The following is a 22,068-nucleotide window of genomic DNA, read 5'->3' as shown; positions in this document are numbered from 1 at the left end:
ACATAATGTGCTCGTATTTATCAATGAATTACATTATATGTTACGGGGTTAGTAGGTGACCCTATATGGGTTATGCGGGGCAAAAAACAACAGGTGAGAGCGAATCATATCGAGCCATGTTCTAATCCCGCAACGTATGTATCACTTCGACAACCGGTTAACATTGATTAATTTGTCCGAAATGTTTTATTTATTCATCAGAATCGGAAATATACGCCATTTTGATACGATATAATTTAATGACCCAATATTGAAAACTATGGGGTCACCGCTTGACCAGACCTGGACTAATGTCACTCATTTTGGAGGCTTTATAATATCCTTTTATTGGTCGATTGAGTGATGGAATGTGAACCAGCGACGTGTTATTAAAAGGGGCTAGACACCAGATGGTCCCAAAATCGACAAAAAACAAGCCTAGAATTATCAGTACGAACTAGTATGAGGCTAATGATACTTCATTTAACATGTTTAAAATAATATTTCGACGCTGTCTCAGCTGAGTTTACCCGTTTAAAACAGTGCATGATTATTTCCAAGTGTATATTGAGTATTTTAGCATGTAAAATTCACGTGATTTGTATATATACCTTTACCGACGCTGGTTTTTAATTTACTGGGATTTACATGGTAGACAGACCCAGTAAATTTCGAATTGGAGAAGTACGGAAAAACTGCGAAAGAAACATGTGTCATAATCGATGTGACACATCAGAAGGTATGATTCAATGTGTTGTACACAATGTTATCAAGTTTATGTAAGTTTTTAACAATTTTCTTTTTTTCTGCCAATGGTGTTATCTGGTGTCCAGTCCCCTTAAAATAAATTGCAGGGTTGCACATATGAATTTTTTTTAACAAACCTAACCTATGGGAAATTCGACATACTACATGTACTTTAAAATTACGAGCCAGTATGCCAAACTAGGTAATATTTTCAAGAGCAGTCTTACGTAATTATACCAGGTGCGCTGGCAGTAATGGGCGTTAATTCATAATAAAATGGCTTGTCACGCTACCGCTGATAACATCATTCTGGATTGTATTTTGATTCTATCAAGTTTCAAGATAATGGTCATAAAATGAACATTTTTAGATTTTCAAGAGATATACTAATCTCAAAATAGCAATTACATTATCAGACAAATTAACGATATTTTTTTAAAAGTTAAGATTGAGTAAGTAATATGTTGTTATCCCTTGATAACACATACTGAAAATATAAACAAAGACATGGATATTTCAATGATTCGATGGCAATCCCTATACTGACACAGAAAAAATAACTTCAAAATGCCAGATGATTTCTCCACTGCCCCGGTCGACCAATTTAGAGAAGGACCCGGTATTAACTCAAAGAGAGAGAGAGAGAGAGAGAGAGAGAGAGAGAGAGGGAGAGAGAGGGGGGGGGGGGGCAAAACGAAAATTGTCTTCAAAATCATACAATGAGAAAATTGGAACGATCATCGAAGGCGAGAATTATATCAACACAAAGAAGCAGTTAGCGGCAAAAACAGCGTACCGTTTATCATAGTTTCTGTCAATTGGTCCCTACTGTTGTTAAATATACCAAGTAAGTGTTTTTATACCTGTGTTTGTGTACTCAATAAACATGAATTATATGTAAATACATTGTCACAATAAATCATTTGTTGTGTGTATGCTGTTTTCACGACGGCAATATATAACAAGTATGATTCAATTGCAGATGTTAACGTCAGAGATAATTCGGACTCAAATGTGTTTCGTTTAGGACTATTATTTTGAATTTCGAATATATGTCGTGTGTTCGTTATCTCGAAGTATTTTCCTAGATCCCGACGATTTCGACATAACCAGTTTCAACTGTATTTCAACTTTCCCAAGAAGTTCATTTCCTTTGTGATTTATTAAATAATTTGTATTCATAACTTTGAATTATTAAAACCACTTTAAGAGTTTATGGTTATTTTAAATAAATTTTGTACTAATAAATTTCAGTTCATTAGATTACAATCTTTGAAAAGCTTTTATATTAACTGCGGCATTTGCGCCCATTTTCGAAGAAAATTGAAAGTGCAACAAATTTTGTTTCAATATATGGTTAGTATTGTTTGGATCTTTGTTGATCGCATAAATATCAGGCATTATTATAATAGGAATATTCTTATTATTTTTTATTTCAGTGTCGGAAGAAATTAACACTATTCTTTGAGTAAATGTGTTGAAAAGGAGTAAATGTAGTGTAATGTTTTTTCGTGACTAGTTTTCTTTACTGGTTCTTCATCATGGTTTTTTTCTGAGACAAAAAGATCTTTTGATTTCAATTTATTGTTTATGTCTTATCACATGAATGTTTGTACTCATTTCAGATTCCTTCAAAACGTCTGGAACCCCCCGCCCTTCCACAGAAAGCTTTTTTGTCAATTATAAAGCATAAATGACACACAATTTAATTTACAGTATTCTATGATGCGTTACGATCTACAGAGAGCGGTAATGAAGGCTTATTTGGGAACAATTGCAAATTCAGATTCTGAAAATGAGGAATATAGACGGTTAAGGGCAGGAAAGTAACTGATACCTTTATCAGGCAATGTAACCATTTATGTTGAACTGTTCCATACAATGTTAGTTAGGCTCAATCTGTCATGATGGTGTGGCTGCACTAGCGAGGGATTTTTCAGTAATTCTACAGCATCAAGCAATTTAACGGAACTTATTTCAGTATAACGAATAAAAAAGAACACCAGAAAACATAAAGGTGGAAGTAAATTCAAAGATAATCCAAGCTTAAAAGACTCCCCTTCGCAACTTTTAAACTAGCAAAACTGGGAAAATGATCTGGATTATTTGCTGTTTCAACAAAAAATATGAAATATTCATGTGATGTATTTTCAGAGCTAGAGTGTTTTCATCTGATATTGATGAAGAATTGCCTGTGACAACACCACAAAGGCAATGGAGGGCATTACCTGGCAGTGGCAATGGCAATACCGTTCTACAAGCATCCCAACAGTTACTACCATATCTAACAGTTACACGCATATCTACAGGTATGTACTATTACAAACCATCCGTTATAAGTGTAACAAGTACATATCGCCAAGAATTATATGAAAGGATGTAGGCCAAATGTATACAAACTATGCAGAAAACCCAATTCACAAAACCCAATACATCTGTACCAGTGTCAGTATACCACTTGATAAATTACGTCATAAATGCTACGTCGGAAGGCAACATATTGCCTAAATGAAGATTTAAACAAATAGAACTTTTCTCCTACTACACCATTTTAAATGAAACAACGCACAGTATATGCCACCTAAACAGCACCGCCTTCGTTTTATTACCGGAGTTTGATAAGGTGATTAGTTTCATCAAACACTTCGACAAACCCGTTTCCAAATAATGTTTTGACAGTGCTCCGTCAGACGTTCGTTTTGTGAAAATGTTTGTCGTAGTGTGTTAAGAAACTAAAGTCTCAATCAAACTCTGGTAAAAGACCGAAGGCGGGGCTCCATAAGCAGCGAAGACTGCGCTATGTTTCATATAAAATTGTGAAGAAATAGTTATTTTTGTTTAAAGTATTCGTTCAAAGCAATAGGTTGCCTTCTGACCAAGCATTTATGACGGAATTTGTCACGTGGTATACATACATTGTATACCTGTCAGGTAAATTAACCATTATTGACTACAATATGTTCGGAATATAGTATTATAGTTTTGTTAAAAATGCTAATACCCAATTCGTTGTATTTGGTATTTGGTAATTACCAGTTCCTGAAAAAAACGTATCTGCAACTCTAGTTAAATAGTAACGCCTTGTATCGTTGTTCCGGCACTGAGGTACAAGATATTTTTAAACATGTAAATAAAAGAAAATAATTGTATCACATGTATATTATTAAATGCATCGATGTATTTGCCATTTTAAATCTTGTACATTTCATGTTATCTCATGGAAATTATTAGTGACAGTATTTTCGTGCCATTATTAATTAATAAATGATAACAGTTTATTTAACCCAATCAGTGTGATTGTATCTTTGACTTGGTTGCACTATTCTACCAGATCGTGTTTGAAAAGGCATGTTCTAAAACCTGGCCTGGCCTGGCCTGGCCTGCTGACTCAGCATTTTGAGTCGGGCCAGGCCAGGCCAGACCAGGACAGGTCAGATTTTATACATATTGAGAGTACAAGCACTGAATATACAGGAACACAATGATATATCTTTCTTTAGAAATCAAACTGCATGTTTTTTGGCTTTTTGTGATAACCTGCTTGACCTTTGTGAATGCGTCAATTTGAGGTTGGTCCCAAACAAACTCTATGTACTTTTTATGTAAATCTCTCATTTGGGCTTGTAATTTCAGAGAGATTTGGGGCAAATTTCTGTAGATATGTCACCATACCAAGAAATGTCTCTAGCTCTGCACGATTTTGGGGAGTTTCGATTTTCCCAATTGCCTCTATTTTGGCTGTGTCTGCTTTCAACCCTGATGGTTTAACCATATGACCAAAATAAGGTATCTCCTACGCGGCATTTGTCTACGTTAAATCGTATGCCTTTGTCGCGGGCACGGTCTAGTACTCCTTTCAGATTTTTGTCGTGCTCTGCTTTTGTCCGACCATATATCAATATGTCGTCAACAATTGCCTTGACACCTGTCATGTCTCCAATATTTCGTCTACTTTTTGACCAAAATACATCTTGACTACAGCAGAGACCATAAAGAAGACGGGTGAATCTGTATCTACCAAACGGGGTGCTAAACGTTGTCAAATATGACGACTCTTCGTCCAGTCTAATGCTCCAGTAAGCATGAGTTATGTCTAAAAGACTAAAGTATTGACAACCAGCTAACTGTACCGTAACGTCGTCAAGTGTCAGCATAGGGTAGTGCGGTCTACGTATTGCCTCATTCAATGCTTTTGGGTCTAGACATATTCTCAATTGTCCAGTTTTTGTTTTTTTACTACAACAAGGGAGTTAACCCAATCACCCGGGGTGTTAACCTTGGAGATTATGTCATCGCTCTCCATTCGATTCAGTTATTCCTGAAGTCGGTTACGTAATGCTTCGGGTACTCGCCTTGCAGGATTCACAACAGGGATAGCATCCTGCTTCAAATGAAGCTTGCAATACCCTGGACTTACACCAATTCCCGTGAGTTCCCTGTTGTTTGTTTAACACTTGACCAGTACTTTCACATGATTGCTTATCAATGGTACATGTCAGTTTGATTAAACCTAGATCAATGGAAGATTTCAGGCTCAAGAGAGGCACATCAGGGGTATCTACTTCATGAAACCATGTGTTGATTGACCTTTCTTTGTATTTACAATACAACTGAACTTTTCCTAGAACTGGAATACGATTACCTGTATAGGATGTCGATCGTTCAGAGGGGGGCTCTAACGGGGAATTTAAACCTAGTGCTTGAAAAAAATTGCGGGGAAGAATATTTGCTGCGCTTCCTGTATCAATTTTGAAATTTACAGGACATTGTTTTGGGCCAAGGGACAGACAGACTAGTGCACGATCGGTAGAACAAATTGTGCTTACCGTGTCAATATGTGTTGTATTCTTGAATACAACAGATTATCTCCTCATAATGATCGTCAACACTATTCACATTGTTTTTTCCATGCCGGCAACACTTCGCGTATTTGTAAATGTTACAGTTATGACACTGTTTCCCTTTTGCCGGGCACGCTCCGAATGTATGTGAAGATGCACATTTCATGCACGAGCGTCCTTGTCTCGGTGGTCCTTGTCCCGGTCTTGAAGATGAGGTCACTGGTTGGCGTTGTTGCTGACGGCGCTGTGTAATCGGCTTGAGTCCAAACGGTTTTGATCGACAGACTTCCACGTCCTTATTCATTGAGCGTAGCTGTTCCTGCGAATACTCGAGGTTTTGGGTTGTTTGTATTGCTCTGTCCAGTGTTAAATCAGAACCAATGTTGATAAGTTTTTCGCGTAACTTTGCTGAATTGGTTCCAAACACTATTCTGTCTCTAATCATCTCGTCTGTATTTGTAAAATTACAATCCCTTGCGCACATCCTCAAGCGAGTGATAAATGCATCAATTGTGTCATTCTCTTGCGTTTGATTAAAGTACTTATAACGTGCAAAAATAGGATTAAGTTTTGGTTGTACATATGCTCTGAATCTTTCATAAAAATGTACTGAGCTTTTTTGCATCATCTTCCGAAATGTCTTTCCACGTACATTGAATATCTCTTCCTCTGTCGCCTATCCACAACAGGAAATATGACACGTGCTCTTCCTCTGTTTTCACCTTCAATGGTCCAGAGAACATCAGCTTCCCGTGACGCTCAAACTTTTCGAATGCTTCTGGCAAATTTGTCGAGTCCCATTCCATGCGTGGTGCTTGAATTCCACTAAATTCCATGTTTACTAATGTAAAACTGTTCAAATCAAAATTTAGTCAATCCACAAATAACTTCTGACACCATGTTTTGCTTTCCTTGTTGTAGTGTGTGTTCAATGTTCACTAATGTGATTTAATAAATAAGAACACAAGTGTGCTCTAACTATTTATTATGAGCTACGCTAAGCAATGTACACCAACAGACTGACCAGGAATACTCAGCATGCAAAGAGATAAGATATAAAGTATAGTCTGTTTCTAGAATCTGCAACAGCATGTGTGTTACAATATTTTAACGTGTACATTTTGATGATACATTTGGTTGTGCGGGGGTACAATCCACTTTCTGTGGTAACCCTTTTTGTTTTACTATTTAAAGCAATTCTAATTAAAAACTGCATGGTCAGAAAGCTTGTTTTCATATGTTGTATTTCTTGAGTATTTAATATTGCTGTTTACGTTGTCTCTGCATTTTTCTCACCGAAGACCAATCACTGCCAACCCTTGTTTTTTTATTTATCTTGTTCTGTTGCCATTGAGCATATCAAGTCACCTGTATGAGAATAAGGACAAAATCGGATACCGGAATCGTGCTGGCTTTACTTCTGCTACATGTATAACAACTAGGCAGACATCGGCCCGATATTGAGCCGTGTTGCAAATCCGACTTAGCCCGATGAAAATGCCGACCGCAGGCCAACATTAAATGCTTAGTAGGGTATTAAATTAACTACAACAGTATTACAAGTAAGTCAGTCTAAATGCTTTTTGCAAAGAGACTGTCTGAGAACTTAGTTTACAGTGACCATCAGAGAACTGCAAATACATGATGCAAACTTTTATATGTTTAAAAAATATATTTTACTTTATCACAAGAACTTAAAAAAATGAAAATTAATACAGAATAAATCAAATTTTGCAGTATGTTTTCATTCAAATTCGTTCAGTCTTTTGAGTTTATTCAATACCTATAACTTTTAAATAATATAGCATAAAACGCATCTCCTCTCTAGTTAAGAAATTTATTTATGAAAATAAAACAACTCGTTCTTACCAGTTCATTTCTTTAAAACAATATGAGTCCTGCACTAAATAGTAAGAGTACCGCTCTACAAGTGTGTTGTTGTGTGAGGAACGTACTCGCACACCAGAGCGATGATGCTACGCGTACAGCAGGTTTATCACTACCAAACCTTTGACGAATGAGAATGCACGAGAAACTGCTTCTTCGGAAATCAACTTGACCCTTCAGAAATCAACTTCAGGGCCAAAGATTTGTTCAAAGAGTGCCAATTCGTGCCATCTGGTATAAAATGCGTAGGAGTTAAACAATTGTTGTTTACTCCGAACGGCTGAATATGAGGCTATGCTATTTTTGGACTAGGGCACTTGTGGCCTAGTTCATAGCCATAATCGCGATATCTGAATTTTCAAGCCGCATCTGGGGGTTCACTGACGTAATGTATTCATACGCTGTATTTTGATTGGATTGCCGTTAGCGAATTTGAAATATCAAAGTAGTACCAGAACTGACTACAATGAAAACATCCAATAAAAATAGTTCTCCTAACAATTCAAGCTAACTGTATGTTCTTTTAATGAAGCACAAGAAATTCATACGTAGCGAGTGAGTTAATCGGGTTAACTATATGAATGTTCTTGCATACGGTCATGTTGTAATATGATATCGGCTACCTGCGAGTGGCCAGGCTTATCAGGAGTCTGTAGTTAGCTAGCGTCGAATAAACATCGTAAACTACATAACAGTCTTTATCTATCATCCTCTATAGTATTGATAGACTGGTACCCTCTTTCTCTTTTATCTGAAAAGAAACCAGTATCAGCTAACCGCGGTGCCCGTCGCGCATTCGAAATGACTTGTGAATTCATACGTCAAGCGAATAAAGCGTGCGGTCTAAGTAGAAAACAACCAGGAAAGTTGGTTTAAAAAAAGTAGTGTTATCCTTTGAATACATACAATGTTGGTATTCCGAAGTCGGTCCCTGTTCTTTTTTTCGACATAAATTGCATGTTTCCGTGATATTTTCTTTTCGATACAAAGTTTTTTTAACTAATCATCGCATGGCACTTAGCACGTTTTTAAATACAACATGATTTTTGGTATTGTATTGTTCAAATACTATTAATGTTTACTAAAAGCCATATGCCGCGTACCTGTATAACTTTATATTTTTTAGGAAAAGTAAATCAGGGTACCAGTCTACTTATTGACCTCAAAATTTACTCTGATCAGAGCGGCCGAATGATTCAGACATGTATGTTATCACTACTTCGGATGCTGATAATGTGAATTTCATAGTGTTTTATTGAGGAAAATTATCAATAAAGCCGCCATTGAATGATTACCACTATGAAACGGATTTATTTTCATCTTACCGTGGGTAGCATTTTTAATTTGACACGTAAATTTTCAAGCAATACAAGTTCGTTTGAAAAAATCATGTGATTTCAATTTTGCAAAATAGAGATAAAAAATATCAAATATGCGCATACTTATTTATGAAGTTTCATTCTAAATGAAGCCAAATGTATTAATATGTGCACAGCATCTGTGAATAAGATGATTGTTTACCTGTGTGCATAGAAAAGTCTTGGAGCCACTCTCAGTGTAAGTACATGACATTGTGATAAAACATCGCCATTGATAAAACAATCTTGCATGCTCAATTTTGATTTCCCCTCTTATAATGCACCGGTCAATTGTTACCACGCCTCCCTCGGGGATATACCAGTAACAAGGGCTGTGTTTTTACCTTTCAGGTGTCCTCGTAGCTGAAGAACTTCAGCGAACACATTATATATTACCTTTTTGGACGTGTTGTAAACATAAAAAAAATATCAACATTAAAGTGATGGAAGCCAAAACTAGTGTCCTCGCAATGCGGGGTGATTGCGGTGGTTTTGTCTTCCCTCAAAATATATCAGGGAATTGCTCTTTCCTTAGATCCGTGGGGTGCGGGGTAATTCAAGGGATTTTACCACCAGTTCGTTCGCGCAGGGCAGGGATTTTACCGGGGATTGGTTGGACGGAAAGGCGGGGGCGGGGGGGGGGGCTGGTTACAATTGACTGGTGCATACTTTACAAGTTCTTTTTCTGAAGACGCTATGTGCTCACTTTTTGTTATCTAGCCAAGAATGTCAACAAAACTTAGTCAGAGATACAGTATGGTGATGCATTGTTGTTGATAGATCAATATAAATTTGTGAAATATTTGAGGGAAAGGTATTTGGTTAAATAATTTGCAAGTGTAACTTTTGAGTTTTATTTAACAATGCAGTGCCGAATATTGTGGAGGTAGAATTGAATTTTTATTAATTAATCAGTTGACTTGTGGCGTTTAGGGAACAAAATTAAAATCAAAATATTCAATAAAGTTCCCTTATCACCCAATGTTGTGGAATAGTAAAGTAATGAAGATTTTACCTCACAACAGTCTTTCTCAAATGCTGTCCAGGCTTTTTTATGCTTAAGAATAACTAACCTCGCGATATCAGACCAGAAATCATCTTGGCATGAGATTGGATCACTATGGAACATTATGCACCAGTCAATTGTAACCATGGCTCCCACATCCGGGGGTATACCGGGGATAGCCGGCGAAATGGGCCATGTTTTTTACCTTTCAGGTGGCCCCGCAGTGCCAGGTCTTCCCGGAAAATACAGTGCGGATGGGGCTTAACCTAATGTCCCTTGGGTGCGGGGCATTTGTTGGGGACTTTACCATCACACTATCTCCGCAGGGCGGGGATTTTAGCTGGGGTTGGCTGGACCGAAAGTAAAAGTCCCCGCTATTCCGGGACCGGGGGGCAGGGGGCAAGGTTACAATTGACTTATGCATTAGCTTGTGTATTCAGATAAAGTTAAGAATATATATTTATTTATATAAGTTATACTAAATCAAAGATTTGAAACATGTATTCTTTATCAATCAATGCTAGTATACATAAATGACTGTGCAAATCTATATGTATCATCCAAATATGAGTACCTTGCAAGGTGAATGTTATTTGTAAAAATTATACTAAGTGAGCTTTCAAGATTACCTTTCCAATCGCATACACAATGCAGTTTGAAACCTGGATAATTAAAACAAATCTTGGTTGTAGACCACTACTATTAAATATTTGATAAGTTACAGACATTATAAGGTACAGTTTAAATGGGCTGTACTCAGTTAATGATGAAAAAGCCAAAATTTAAAGAAAATTGTAGAAAACTGACATAAACTTGGTATCGATGTGTACAATTAATGCATTTATTAATAGCAGTTATTTCATGTTTTTCCATTAAAAACAGATTACTAGGTATGTCTACCGAGTAGAATTCATTCCTTATGCGTGATCTGCCGTTGATGTTATTACATGATATAAGCGAGTTAGGTATACAGCTGGAAAATTCCACCCAGTAAAAGTAAGTCTTCATAGCATAATGGATACCACACTTCACTGCAATTTTTTTTTCATTTTGGTATTTTATTTACAATAACAATAACGATATCAAAGAGTAAAATATTTTATTTAAAAAGTGTCCTTATATTCGTTACAGAAAAAAAAACTTTTATGGTGCCAATCTGGTGTACAGTCCCTTTCATAAACAACAAGTGAAGCCAATGCTGTATTAATTTGAGACAAACAAAAAGAATACAACACAAAGTTCAAAAAGTGTGACCAATGTGAGAATACCTTACATAATTTATAAATTGTTATTCTATTCAGACAATTTTAATGCTAGAAATCACAAAAAATCATTCCCTTGAATTATTCCTGTAATACATGTAGTTTAAAGCTACACTCTCACAGATTTACCATTTTTACAACTTGTTTTGTCTTGGAAAGAGCTAATTTTTGCGTAAACATCTTCAAACCAATGATATCAGATTGCTGACAAACAATCAGCTCGTAGTTTGTCATATTTCCGTTCGAAAATTAATATTTTATGTTAAGAATAATGCTTAAAACATCAATTTTTTAACTTTAATATAAAAATCTGCCATCTAAATTTTGGTCAGCAGTCTTTTATAACTGGTTTCCATGGATTTTCGCAAAAAATGGCTCGTTCCAAGACAAAAAATAAAAAAAAGTTGTCAGAATGAGAGTGCAGCTTTAAACTCATAATAAGATTTCAATGCACTACATTTGACATAATTTTAAACAGATGAAAAAATGTTATTTTTAAAAAGCACAATATATCCTTTATGTGACCTTACATTACAATGAATATTCAGATCATAATTAAGTGACTTTTCTTGCACTTAAATGTGAACAAGAAAGCTTGGGATTGAACACTAAATGAAACAAGAATGAAATTAAATGAATCACAAAATATCATCAAAATTATACACACAAATGTTCTTTGATATACAAAAAAAATGAAACTTTTTAGACTTCCAAAAATTTAACATTTACTAAATACGGTTATATAAAATGATGAATACATTTGTAGGATTTGATATCCTACTAGATGTAACTCGGCTTCGTTCATTTTTCTAAACTTTCTCTCAGTGATGAGGAATAAATTTTATTCACTGCAGTTGTTTTCTAAGTTTATGAAAATAAGAACAATTGAAACAATTCATTAATTACTGTTGATCAGTGCAGATTGTGGGAGGTCATGGTTGATTTCAATGAACCACCAATAAGCCCTGCCAATATTGGATACTGATTGGTGAGTCAGGTGCTTTTGGTAGGCATGATTAGCATGAATGTTAATTTTAACCATCATTTATGAATGTTTACACAACCATTGAATATTGAAATAACAAGCGAAATGTTAGTTTGAATAATGAAAGCCATGAAATATGTGAAGTATTGAAAAAGAGACCATTTTTTCAGCTTGTGCAAAAAATGAGAAAATTATTTATTGTTTATCAGGAAAATGTTGAAATCTCATGTTTAGGCCTATAGTGATCATACTTGATTGCTATGTTATTGGCACTTATTGCAATATGTTTTATTCATTGCAATATTTATGTAAAACATTAATTATTATGTTGACTTAAGTTTGTAGATAAGAATAATGGTATAGGTGATGTGAGAATAATCTCGTAAGTCTTTTAAACCCCTTTTGGTATTGTGAGTTTTTTACTCCAGTCTTGTTCAGTTTAGCTTTTGAAGATTTTCAAAGTAACTGCAAAAAAAGTCCAGCTGTCTAGAAAGACTATGTCAAACCCTGACCAGATATGATTTCTTGTCTTTTCAAATTACCAACTTGGCAATGGATATTGATTTTAAAGAACATGTTAGTGTTTTTGTATGTGGAATGAAATATCATAAGTGGCACTAAATTGAACATAATTTATAGTTCTCATTGATATTACACATAGCCCCAAGTACATGTTGATCTAAGATTTAAGGCTTGGATGGAGTCAGGGCAAGAAAAATGCATGTTAATACATTATACTTTCCAACGCAAGAACTGTTTGTTTATTCAAGTAAATAAAGCAATCCCCACACCAAGGAACTGCAGTATTGCATAACCAGCTTAATTGACATTATGAGTTGGAGTTCAAATTGCTGCAATTAAAGGCACATCTAGTTTTCAGAAATATTCAAACTCTGATTTAGCAAACTTAATATAGTTATATGAATTTTGCAAAATGACAGCTTTTTTAGATTTACAAGGATGGGTGAAAAGTATTTGCCAAATGTACTGCAACACCTGTTACCTGTTGCCTAGGAATCCAACAAATTCTTGGCACTCCAAATGTTACAGTACTATTGAATTTGGAGTGCCTGAAAAGAAAGCTTCTTGATTCTACATTCAACATCTTCTTTCTGTATGACATATTGGACCAGGAAAATCATGAACCTACAACCTTTTGCATCTATTGAGATAGGGAGCTATCAGGACAGTGACAGAGGACAATACAAGAATGGCCAACTGCTGCATTTATTGAGTTATCTAATGCATACAAATTAAGACAGAGAAAATAGTTCTTAATTTTTCCAAACTACTTCCTTAAGCATCCTGTACATGTATGTAGTTGTATTTTACAATGATTGTTCAAAGTTACAATGGCCCTGTGGATTAAAGATGCTCTGTCCACGGGGTAACAGGTTTTGTACATAATAGTGTTATAAGTACTGCGTTTTGACCCAGGAAGTTGTATTCGACTCAAGTAGATTTTTGCAGATTCGGATTTCACAAGGCACAAGCCGAGTAAAATCAAAATCTACAAAAAACTACCAGAATCAAATATGACATTCTGCCATATCCGGATCAAAACGCAGTACTAATAACCCTTTTATTATATACATTACTGATTAGATCACTTAGAAGCCACATCTTTGCATAATAAATTTCATTTTAAGAATGCACTCATTGGTTTAATGACGTCAATTTAATATTGCGCAACATACTTGTTATGACGTGACGTCACAAGAGTGGTATATGGCCGTATTGCATTGGAGCGGAATATGGGTTAAAGTATTTTGTGATATGTATTGCATGTGGATTGACGATTGGTATAAAATAAAGAATAAAATTATGTTTGGTATTCCATTCTCACTAGCAGTCTGATGAACTGCTGGCACCATGTTATGAAATGTGATGGTCAAAGTATTTAAAAGACATTTCAATATTTCATACTTTAAAAACGATATTCATCTTATCTTAGTCTACTCAACTTGCTTTGCTATGTACAAAAGTCTGCAGCAGTAATATGAATAGCATTAGACAGAAGGCAGTGCCTAATATTTATCAACAGTACTAAGTTATCATGGTAACATGTTATATGAATTGAATACCAAGCACAAATTAAGAGGGACAAAATAATTATTCACTTTTTAAATAAAAACTACTTCCTAACAGCACTGTGTATGCAGTCTGACATAGGTGTACAATGTAGATGTCTTTTACAAAGATTGTTCAAAGTATGGCCCTGTGGTTTAAAGCTCCTCTGAAAAAGAGGTGACAGGTTTTCTATAAAGTATATAATTACATCATTGAAAATCTTCTCTGAAACTGCAAATAACAGTCCTTTGATATAAAAGGATTTGATCAAATTAAGTATGTGTGCCAACCACGTAAATTAATCTGTACAAGTCTGAATTAACGACTTTGAGAAATTCAAAAGAACTTAAACTTTATCTGATTTAACGCTTTAGCACCCCCCTCCCCCCCCCCCCATCACTCTACACACTTAACTAGATAATTCAAATTTCCTTTGAAGCAGTTTTAGTGTAAAGTTTAAGCTAGCCCATTAAACAGTGAACCCGTGTGATGTGAGCCGATTTTTTCAATGCTAAGAACATGGTTGTCAACATTCCCCTGAATAAAGCCGTAGTCCATCAGTGCTTTCAGCACTTTGATTTAAAGTCGTTTTCTGTTTTTTATCGTATTTTATATCTTCTAACATTCCTGAACACAAATCGGAAAACCGCAAAGTTACGCATGTTTGAAGAAAGCTATGCAGATTGCGAAAAGGGCAATGACTTCTTAATTGTTTACGAAAACCCAACCAGGTGCTTCAATTTCAAAGGGCCCGTGCCCCCCCCCCCCCAACGGGCCGGCAAATAATGTTTTTTGGGGGCACATCTTTATTGATTTAACTGTACAAATAAGTTGTTTTGTCACAATTTAAATTTTATATAAGCATTTGAGCAAATAAACAATCTGATTATCGAGTGTAATATAGTATACGAAACGAAAAAGTCTTTTGAAAAATGACATCGGGGCTCGAACATTCGATAAAAAAAATCGGCGCCGCATTTAACACAGACAGCTGATCAAAGGTAAACAAATATGCCTGCAGTTATACGCGTAAGTTTACTGTTTTCAGAATATATCATATACCAGAAATATAAGTTGTTTTAAACTGTTAACATGTGCACATTATATGTTCGTCATTGCTTTTAATAATGTAATTGTGTGCCAACAAGATATGTGTGTACATGACGTGCATTTAATAACAGTTTAAATTCAAAACGTTGCCGCTTTGAAACTTTCCATTTCGGCCTTTATTATCGTCTAGTTCTCTGAATTATGCTAGAGCCTTTGAAAATTTATACATAATAATTTATTTGAAACCCTTTTTGGAATTTGTTGTCAAGTTGTTTTTACTTCAGTCAACTTAAATTTATAACAATGACATCCGAAGTACCTACAGTATCGTTGAGTGCAATCAATATACTGTAGTGTAGGGTTATATAGCACTAATTTTAAAGCATAAGTATGTGTGTGTCTCAGGTGGTTAACGACTTAGCCTGTTAATCCGTCGACCCTGGTTCGATTCCCCAAAACGGCTAGGTTTATCTCAGTAAATGATATCTTTTTAATTCAATTTATCTGCCAAACATTATTGACAGTGAAGACAAATGTGAATCCATGTCATTATATGATTAAAATAAATATCTGTACTTTACCTGAGTCGACACCATTTTGTGCATTTACAAAAATATTTCATTTCAAATGTTCCGTTTTTGTTTTCTATCAATGAAGGCGGATAGTAGTGAGTCAACAATTAATTGGATGATTAGATAATTACAAGACATGGACAATTATCTCCACATACACATTTTATCAATTATAAATTTAATAATCAATTATAATGGGCGATTTTGGACGTTTACTTATAAATTGCGATAGCAAATGAGGTAAGACTTTTTAATTTTGTATATGCGATTTTTCATAGCCAAACCAGACCTATGCCAAATTTATGCCAAATATTACTGATAATGATAGCTATATATACATAGGAGTTTCTTTTTTCATCGCTCAATGCCCAATTTTGTCTCCATTGCCATTTGGGTAACCATTGCACACTGAATTGAATAAGCAATAATTCAGAATCAACGTATGAAATTACACGTCAAAACCTAAAATCACACGAACGACATTCTGGACGAATACACGAACTATTCGCGTTTAGCCCTCGCGAGTTTCGTACTTTTAGAAAATATATACTTTTCCGATGGTTTACGTTTTTGAAGATGGCCTAAGTAACAGCAAAATAAAAACATGAATATGTACTAGCCAAAACGTCTTGCGTATTCGGGCGCAATTGCAAAATATGTATGATTTTCATTTATTTCGTAGAAGAAAAAAAAATACTTTTCAGCGGAAAAAAGCCTCATTTCTCAATCTATCAAAATTACCGTTCTTAAATTAAAACAGACTGATTTACTTTTACATTTATTTAGAAGCGTATTTGAGCGTTTTTGAGGTACCCAATCTGATGTCTCGTGCGCTTAAATAGATTTCGTAGCGCCACCGAAAGACTGAAACACTTGTTAAAATTAATTTGCATCTGTACAAACACTATATTCGTGTTCATGATGAACAATGAAAGTGAACACAAATAGTTCGTATTAGGAAAAGCTATAATGTTTATAGATTTCAATGGTTTTAAACAAGTGCATAAAATATACAACACATACGCTAGATGGGCTCTGAAGTTCGCCAAAAAAATTCTGAGGGAGCATAAGCCCTTGCAGTTTAAGACGACTGAAAACAAACAACGAAATTTGCACACGACTATTTCGTTTTCTCATAAGCTAGACTGGAAAAGCGGTTTTGAACTAGTGCATAGTTCCTATTTTTATATCAACGATAATTTGATCATAATAAATGACCAGCCTGTATCCTCTCTATAATACATCTTTGATCACTGAGTTTGTAAAATTTACATACTTTCCATGTGAGTTGCCATTTGTTTGTTTTCAATGTCTAAATATATATATATATATATATATATATATATATATATATATATATATATATATATATATATATATATATATATTCAAAGCTTGAAGAATGTTGTCCTGAACTCGATCTGCTTTAAAGATAATTGCAGCTAGTTCCGCATTCTCGCAGATACAGTTTACAAAACACAGGTAAATAGCTGAGATAATTTACAATCAGTCACTCCCAATTTACGCTCGTCAGAAATTGTGACCGGCAATTACATCAATGAACCACTTTCTCCTTTGCCACATGCCTTTTTATTAAAACATGTGAGTGATTCAAAGCATAGTTATACTATCTTAGACTATTGGCTACTTTCCATCATAATCGGTTTTGAAGCTGAATTGTTTGTGATTTAAAAAAAACAGGCTGAACATGCTGGATCTACTTGATCTACTTTCTGTTTACACTTTCACCACATTGTTTGTACCCGTATAACCGATATGGTCATTTTAAGGAAACTTCAGCGGTTACGTTCAACCAATTTTATTTTTCTTAATAGAAATGTAACCTTTCTAACGTCGTTTTGTGTTTAGTACATAAGTGGAGCTTTCTCACAATATATGGTGTTTGGGGTCATGAAGGACTAAATATTAGAGTTATCTTGCTTGCAAAATTGGACAATCAACTATAGAATATATAGGAAATTCATTTATTGGTGTTTGGCCTTATTTCCTGTCGCGTTTAAGAAAAAGAACTTTCTGTTCCCGTTTGTAAAAAAATGGATTTTTTTGGTCGCAGTTTTTTCATTGTTTCCTTCTTCTTCTTTTTCTTCTTCTTTTTCTTCTTCTTCTTCTTCTTCTTCTTCTTCTTCTTCTTCTTCTTCTTCTTCTTCTTCTTCTTCTTCTTCTTCTTCTTCTTTCTCTTCTTCTTCTTTCTCTTCTTCTTCTTTCTCTTCTTCTTCTTCTTCCTTTCTCTTTTGCGTAACATTGTGTAATTCTTGTGATTTTTGTATCAAGTGAGGGAGTTTGTTTTTTACGGTTCTTTGAAAAAGTTGTTCGCTTGGTGAATTTCCTGTAGTGCAGTGCGAAAATGTTCTATACGTCATCAGCAACTTGTAAATTTCAGTTTCCCAGGGCCGTTTTTCACTGAATTTGTGTGCAGTTGGCGGACTTGTATGGGAATGTTACTGGCACTTATAGCATGTTCTGATCATATTTTCAACATCTCGGTCGATGCCTGGCCAATACACTGTTCACGCAACATTTGCTGTGTTTTCACAACACCTTGGTGTGTTTCGTGCGCTAAATGCAGAGAGCGTGCTATTAATTGGTCAGGAATGCCCAGCTACTGTACATTCAGATCGAAGTTTGTCAAATTCATAAACTTGTGGGCGTTGCCATTTGTTTGTTTTAATGCCCTTATAACAGCTTGAATAATGCTGCACTGGAATGAACTTTATCTGATTTGCTATAAGGTCATTACAGCTGGTACAGCATTCACATATAGCTTTGTAGTGTGGGGGAAAATCGTTTTGACCTGAGTAGTGACCTGCTGACAGCATCGGCATGCATCCGGAACTCCTCGGCCATTTTTATCCAAAACAAGCTCGGATGTATATGGACGGTTTACAATGCCAGAAATCGTGTCTTTCTAAGTCCGCTGCAAGTAGATCGCGTAGTAATTTAATTTAGCAGTTAAACTTAATGACACAACTCGTAGGACTCATAATGTTTGCACTAATACACTTCACTGGCAATCAATTTAAACTAAGATCAACAAATACAGGCTAAAACACGACATTTCATTAATGACTTTCTTAACTACTTCTACTGATGTACCGGCATACATCCAATGTTGTTTTCGATAAAAATGGCCGAAGAGTTCCGAATGCATCGGCAGGCTTTTCATGTTATGGCTGAAATTTCACGGTGAATATTACAGTGCTGTGATGAACTTCATCTGATTTACTCTTTGCAAAAGGTCATTGCAGCTGGTACAGTATTCTTGCAAATAAAGTTTACATAATGTTTTGTAGTGTGGAAAGAACTTAAATCGATTTGACCTGAGTGGTGATCTGTTGAGAAAACCGTCAGGTTTTTCATATAATGGCTGAAATTTCACGGTGATATTACAAATTGAGGATGAACCTGGCCTGGCTAGCTGTTTTGGATTTGACTGAGAATGTTAATCGACCAAAACATACGGGAAGGACGTCCCATATAAAAGAGATCCAAGCCGAAACTACACAATACCAGTCAAAAACACATAGAAAACATCAGAAATTGTTGGCTTGGTCAATTAAATATTTTAATTATCAATTGATATTCACAAATTATTTTGTCTTCATACTGTACTAAAACATTATTAAATGATTCCACAACCCTAGTACAATATTTCCAATTTGTTAATGAGTTCAGCCTGGATACAGTTTAGTCGGCATGTTCTAAAACCTGGCCTGACCTGTCCTGGCCTGGCCTGGCCTGGCCCGGCCTGGCCTGGCCTGGCCCGGCCCGGCCTGGCCTGGCCTGGCCTGGCCTGCTGACTCAGCATTTTGTGTCAGGCCAGGCCATGTTTTATACATAATGAGAGTTCAAGCTCTGGATATACGCAAATACAAAGATAGACCTTAAGTGAAAAATTAATCTGCATGTTTAATATAATATACTTTTCGAGATTTATCTAGATAAATAATGTAGTTTATTTGAATGCATATTTAATTAATTTTCTTATACAAAATTTATTTATTTATTAAACTATGCAAGTAACTTTGAACAACTTGGATGTTCAACTATATATGAACTGTAAGATGGAATTTCTACACCATAAATAATAATAACAAACCAAAAAATCATTACAAATAAAATGTATATTTTTTATGTATGTAAAAAATAAGATATATATATATATATATATATATATATATATATATATATATATATATATATATATATATATATATATATATATATGTGTGTGTGTGTGTGTGTGTGTGTGTATGGAAAACTTGAATTTGAACACATGTATTTTAAGATTCGATTTGTAAACCAATATCTATGCAATTATTTTCTTTTAATCCGCTTAGTGTTTTCAATACAGTGTATTCCCATGCATTCAAATAAACTACTTTTTTATCTAAATAAAACTCAGAAAAAAATCATAACATTAACATGCAGCTTTATTTCTAAATAAAGGTCTATCATTGTTTTCCAGTATATTTAGTGTTTATTCTCTCAATGTGTATAAAATATGGCCTGGCCTGGCCTGGCTTGGCCAGGCCAGGCCTGGCCTGGCCCGACACAAATGCTGAGTCAGCAGGCCAGGCCAGGCCGGGCCAGGCCGGGCCAGGCCAGGCCAGGTTTTAGAACATGCCGGTTTAGTCTGCCATAGCATAATTGAGACAATGGTGGGACATTTAATTGGTAATTAAAGGTCACTAGCTGGAACCTGGTTTGTGCATTGATAACACTGAAAAACAAAGCCCAAAAAGTAGGGAATGCCAACTAAGTTGGACATAAATCACTATGGAACTAAAAACTTTCATTTGCTAAACTATATTGTGAAGAATAAGAAGAAGACTGAAAAAATAGCACAAATTAACCAGGACAAAAAGATATATAGAGTTTACATGATTGAAAAACAAAAGGACAGCAAGATGACAACTGTTTTTATAGAGAAGTGAAAGAGCAAATAACCAAGCACGTCAGCTAGTGGTTCATCAAAAGATTAAAAAATACAAAAAAGGAAACAATGTAACATATGTAAACCCGGGAAAAGATTCATCAGAATTATTAATGAACACTATAAATGGAAAAAGTATAAGTATTATAGAAAACAATACACGTGAAGAGAATGCAGCCTAAATTCACTTTATGTCACAAGAAACCCAAAGGCTTGCCTTGAGAATGAAAAATGACCGCTTCTTGGTAATAATTTAATAAGAAAAAAGGTTGTGCCCAGTCCTAGGCATTAATACCAGGGACTTGCTGAAATTCAGTAAGTGCTTATCAGCATTGCAAATCATTTGTGTCGTATATAACTGTTAATTCAGAGAGGCTTTGTGTTTAAATACTTGACTACCAAAAATAAGGGTCATTGTTCATCTAATCTTGTTAAAGCCTTGTTTTTTAAGCAATTGGGAACAAGGTTTTGTGTTGATAGATTTAAGTACGTAACATTAAAGGTGCACTCTTACAGATTTACAGGTTTAACATTATTGTCTCAGAATCAACTTTGAAATCGGTTATATCAGATATCTCACAATAGAACAGATCTCAACTATATGAAAACTGCTGAAAATATCATTTTCTTCAAGCGTAAGTTGCGCCTTTAGGCATAAACCTCACATTACGAACTTAAATATCAAATTTTGAGGTCTTATCATTTGTCAGCAGTCTTATATCACAAGTTTCCAGACATTTTCGTCAAAAAATGGATGAATTATAAAAATAAAAACCGCCAATCTTTGAGTGCAACTTTAAACAGAGACTATATGATATGTTCTGTTTCAGAGTCTGTAAAGAGCCAAGTTTTTGCTTTATTATACATTTTATTTTCTATTTACATGTTATTAAACTTGTTTAATCTTGTTAGACCATTTCATGGATATAAAAATAAAACTGACCTGAATGTTTATTTTCAAAAAAGCATAATGCACTCTTAGCTTCGTTCCAATAAACATCTTAGTCGTAAAACTGCACAGGTACGCCCGTAACGTTACGGGCAGAATCACGTCCTTACTACACTTTTATTGAAACGCAGTTACGCCATAAACGCATATAAAGCTATTATCTTAAGCCTTATGCTCTTTATTGAAACCGGAACCAGGTGGAATCCATCCACAATCTTTCTTTGGGAAATTACTATGTTTTCAAACTTAAACTTGACCAGGCACAGAAACGTGATGTTTGCCCCCATTTGGGCATATGCTGATGAATAATAAGATGTATATTAAAAACAATGTTGTTGTTTTTTAATTTGAAAGAACAGAGAGCATACTCTGCTGCGGTCTCAAGTTAAACTACAATAGTTATGACTG

Source organism: Mya arenaria, chromosome 9 (assembly GCF_026914265.1).
Source record: "Mya arenaria isolate MELC-2E11 chromosome 9, ASM2691426v1".
Classification (NCBI taxonomy): Eukaryota; Metazoa; Mollusca; class Bivalvia; order Myida; family Myidae; genus Mya; species Mya arenaria.
This window is presented reverse-complemented; position numbering follows the sequence as displayed.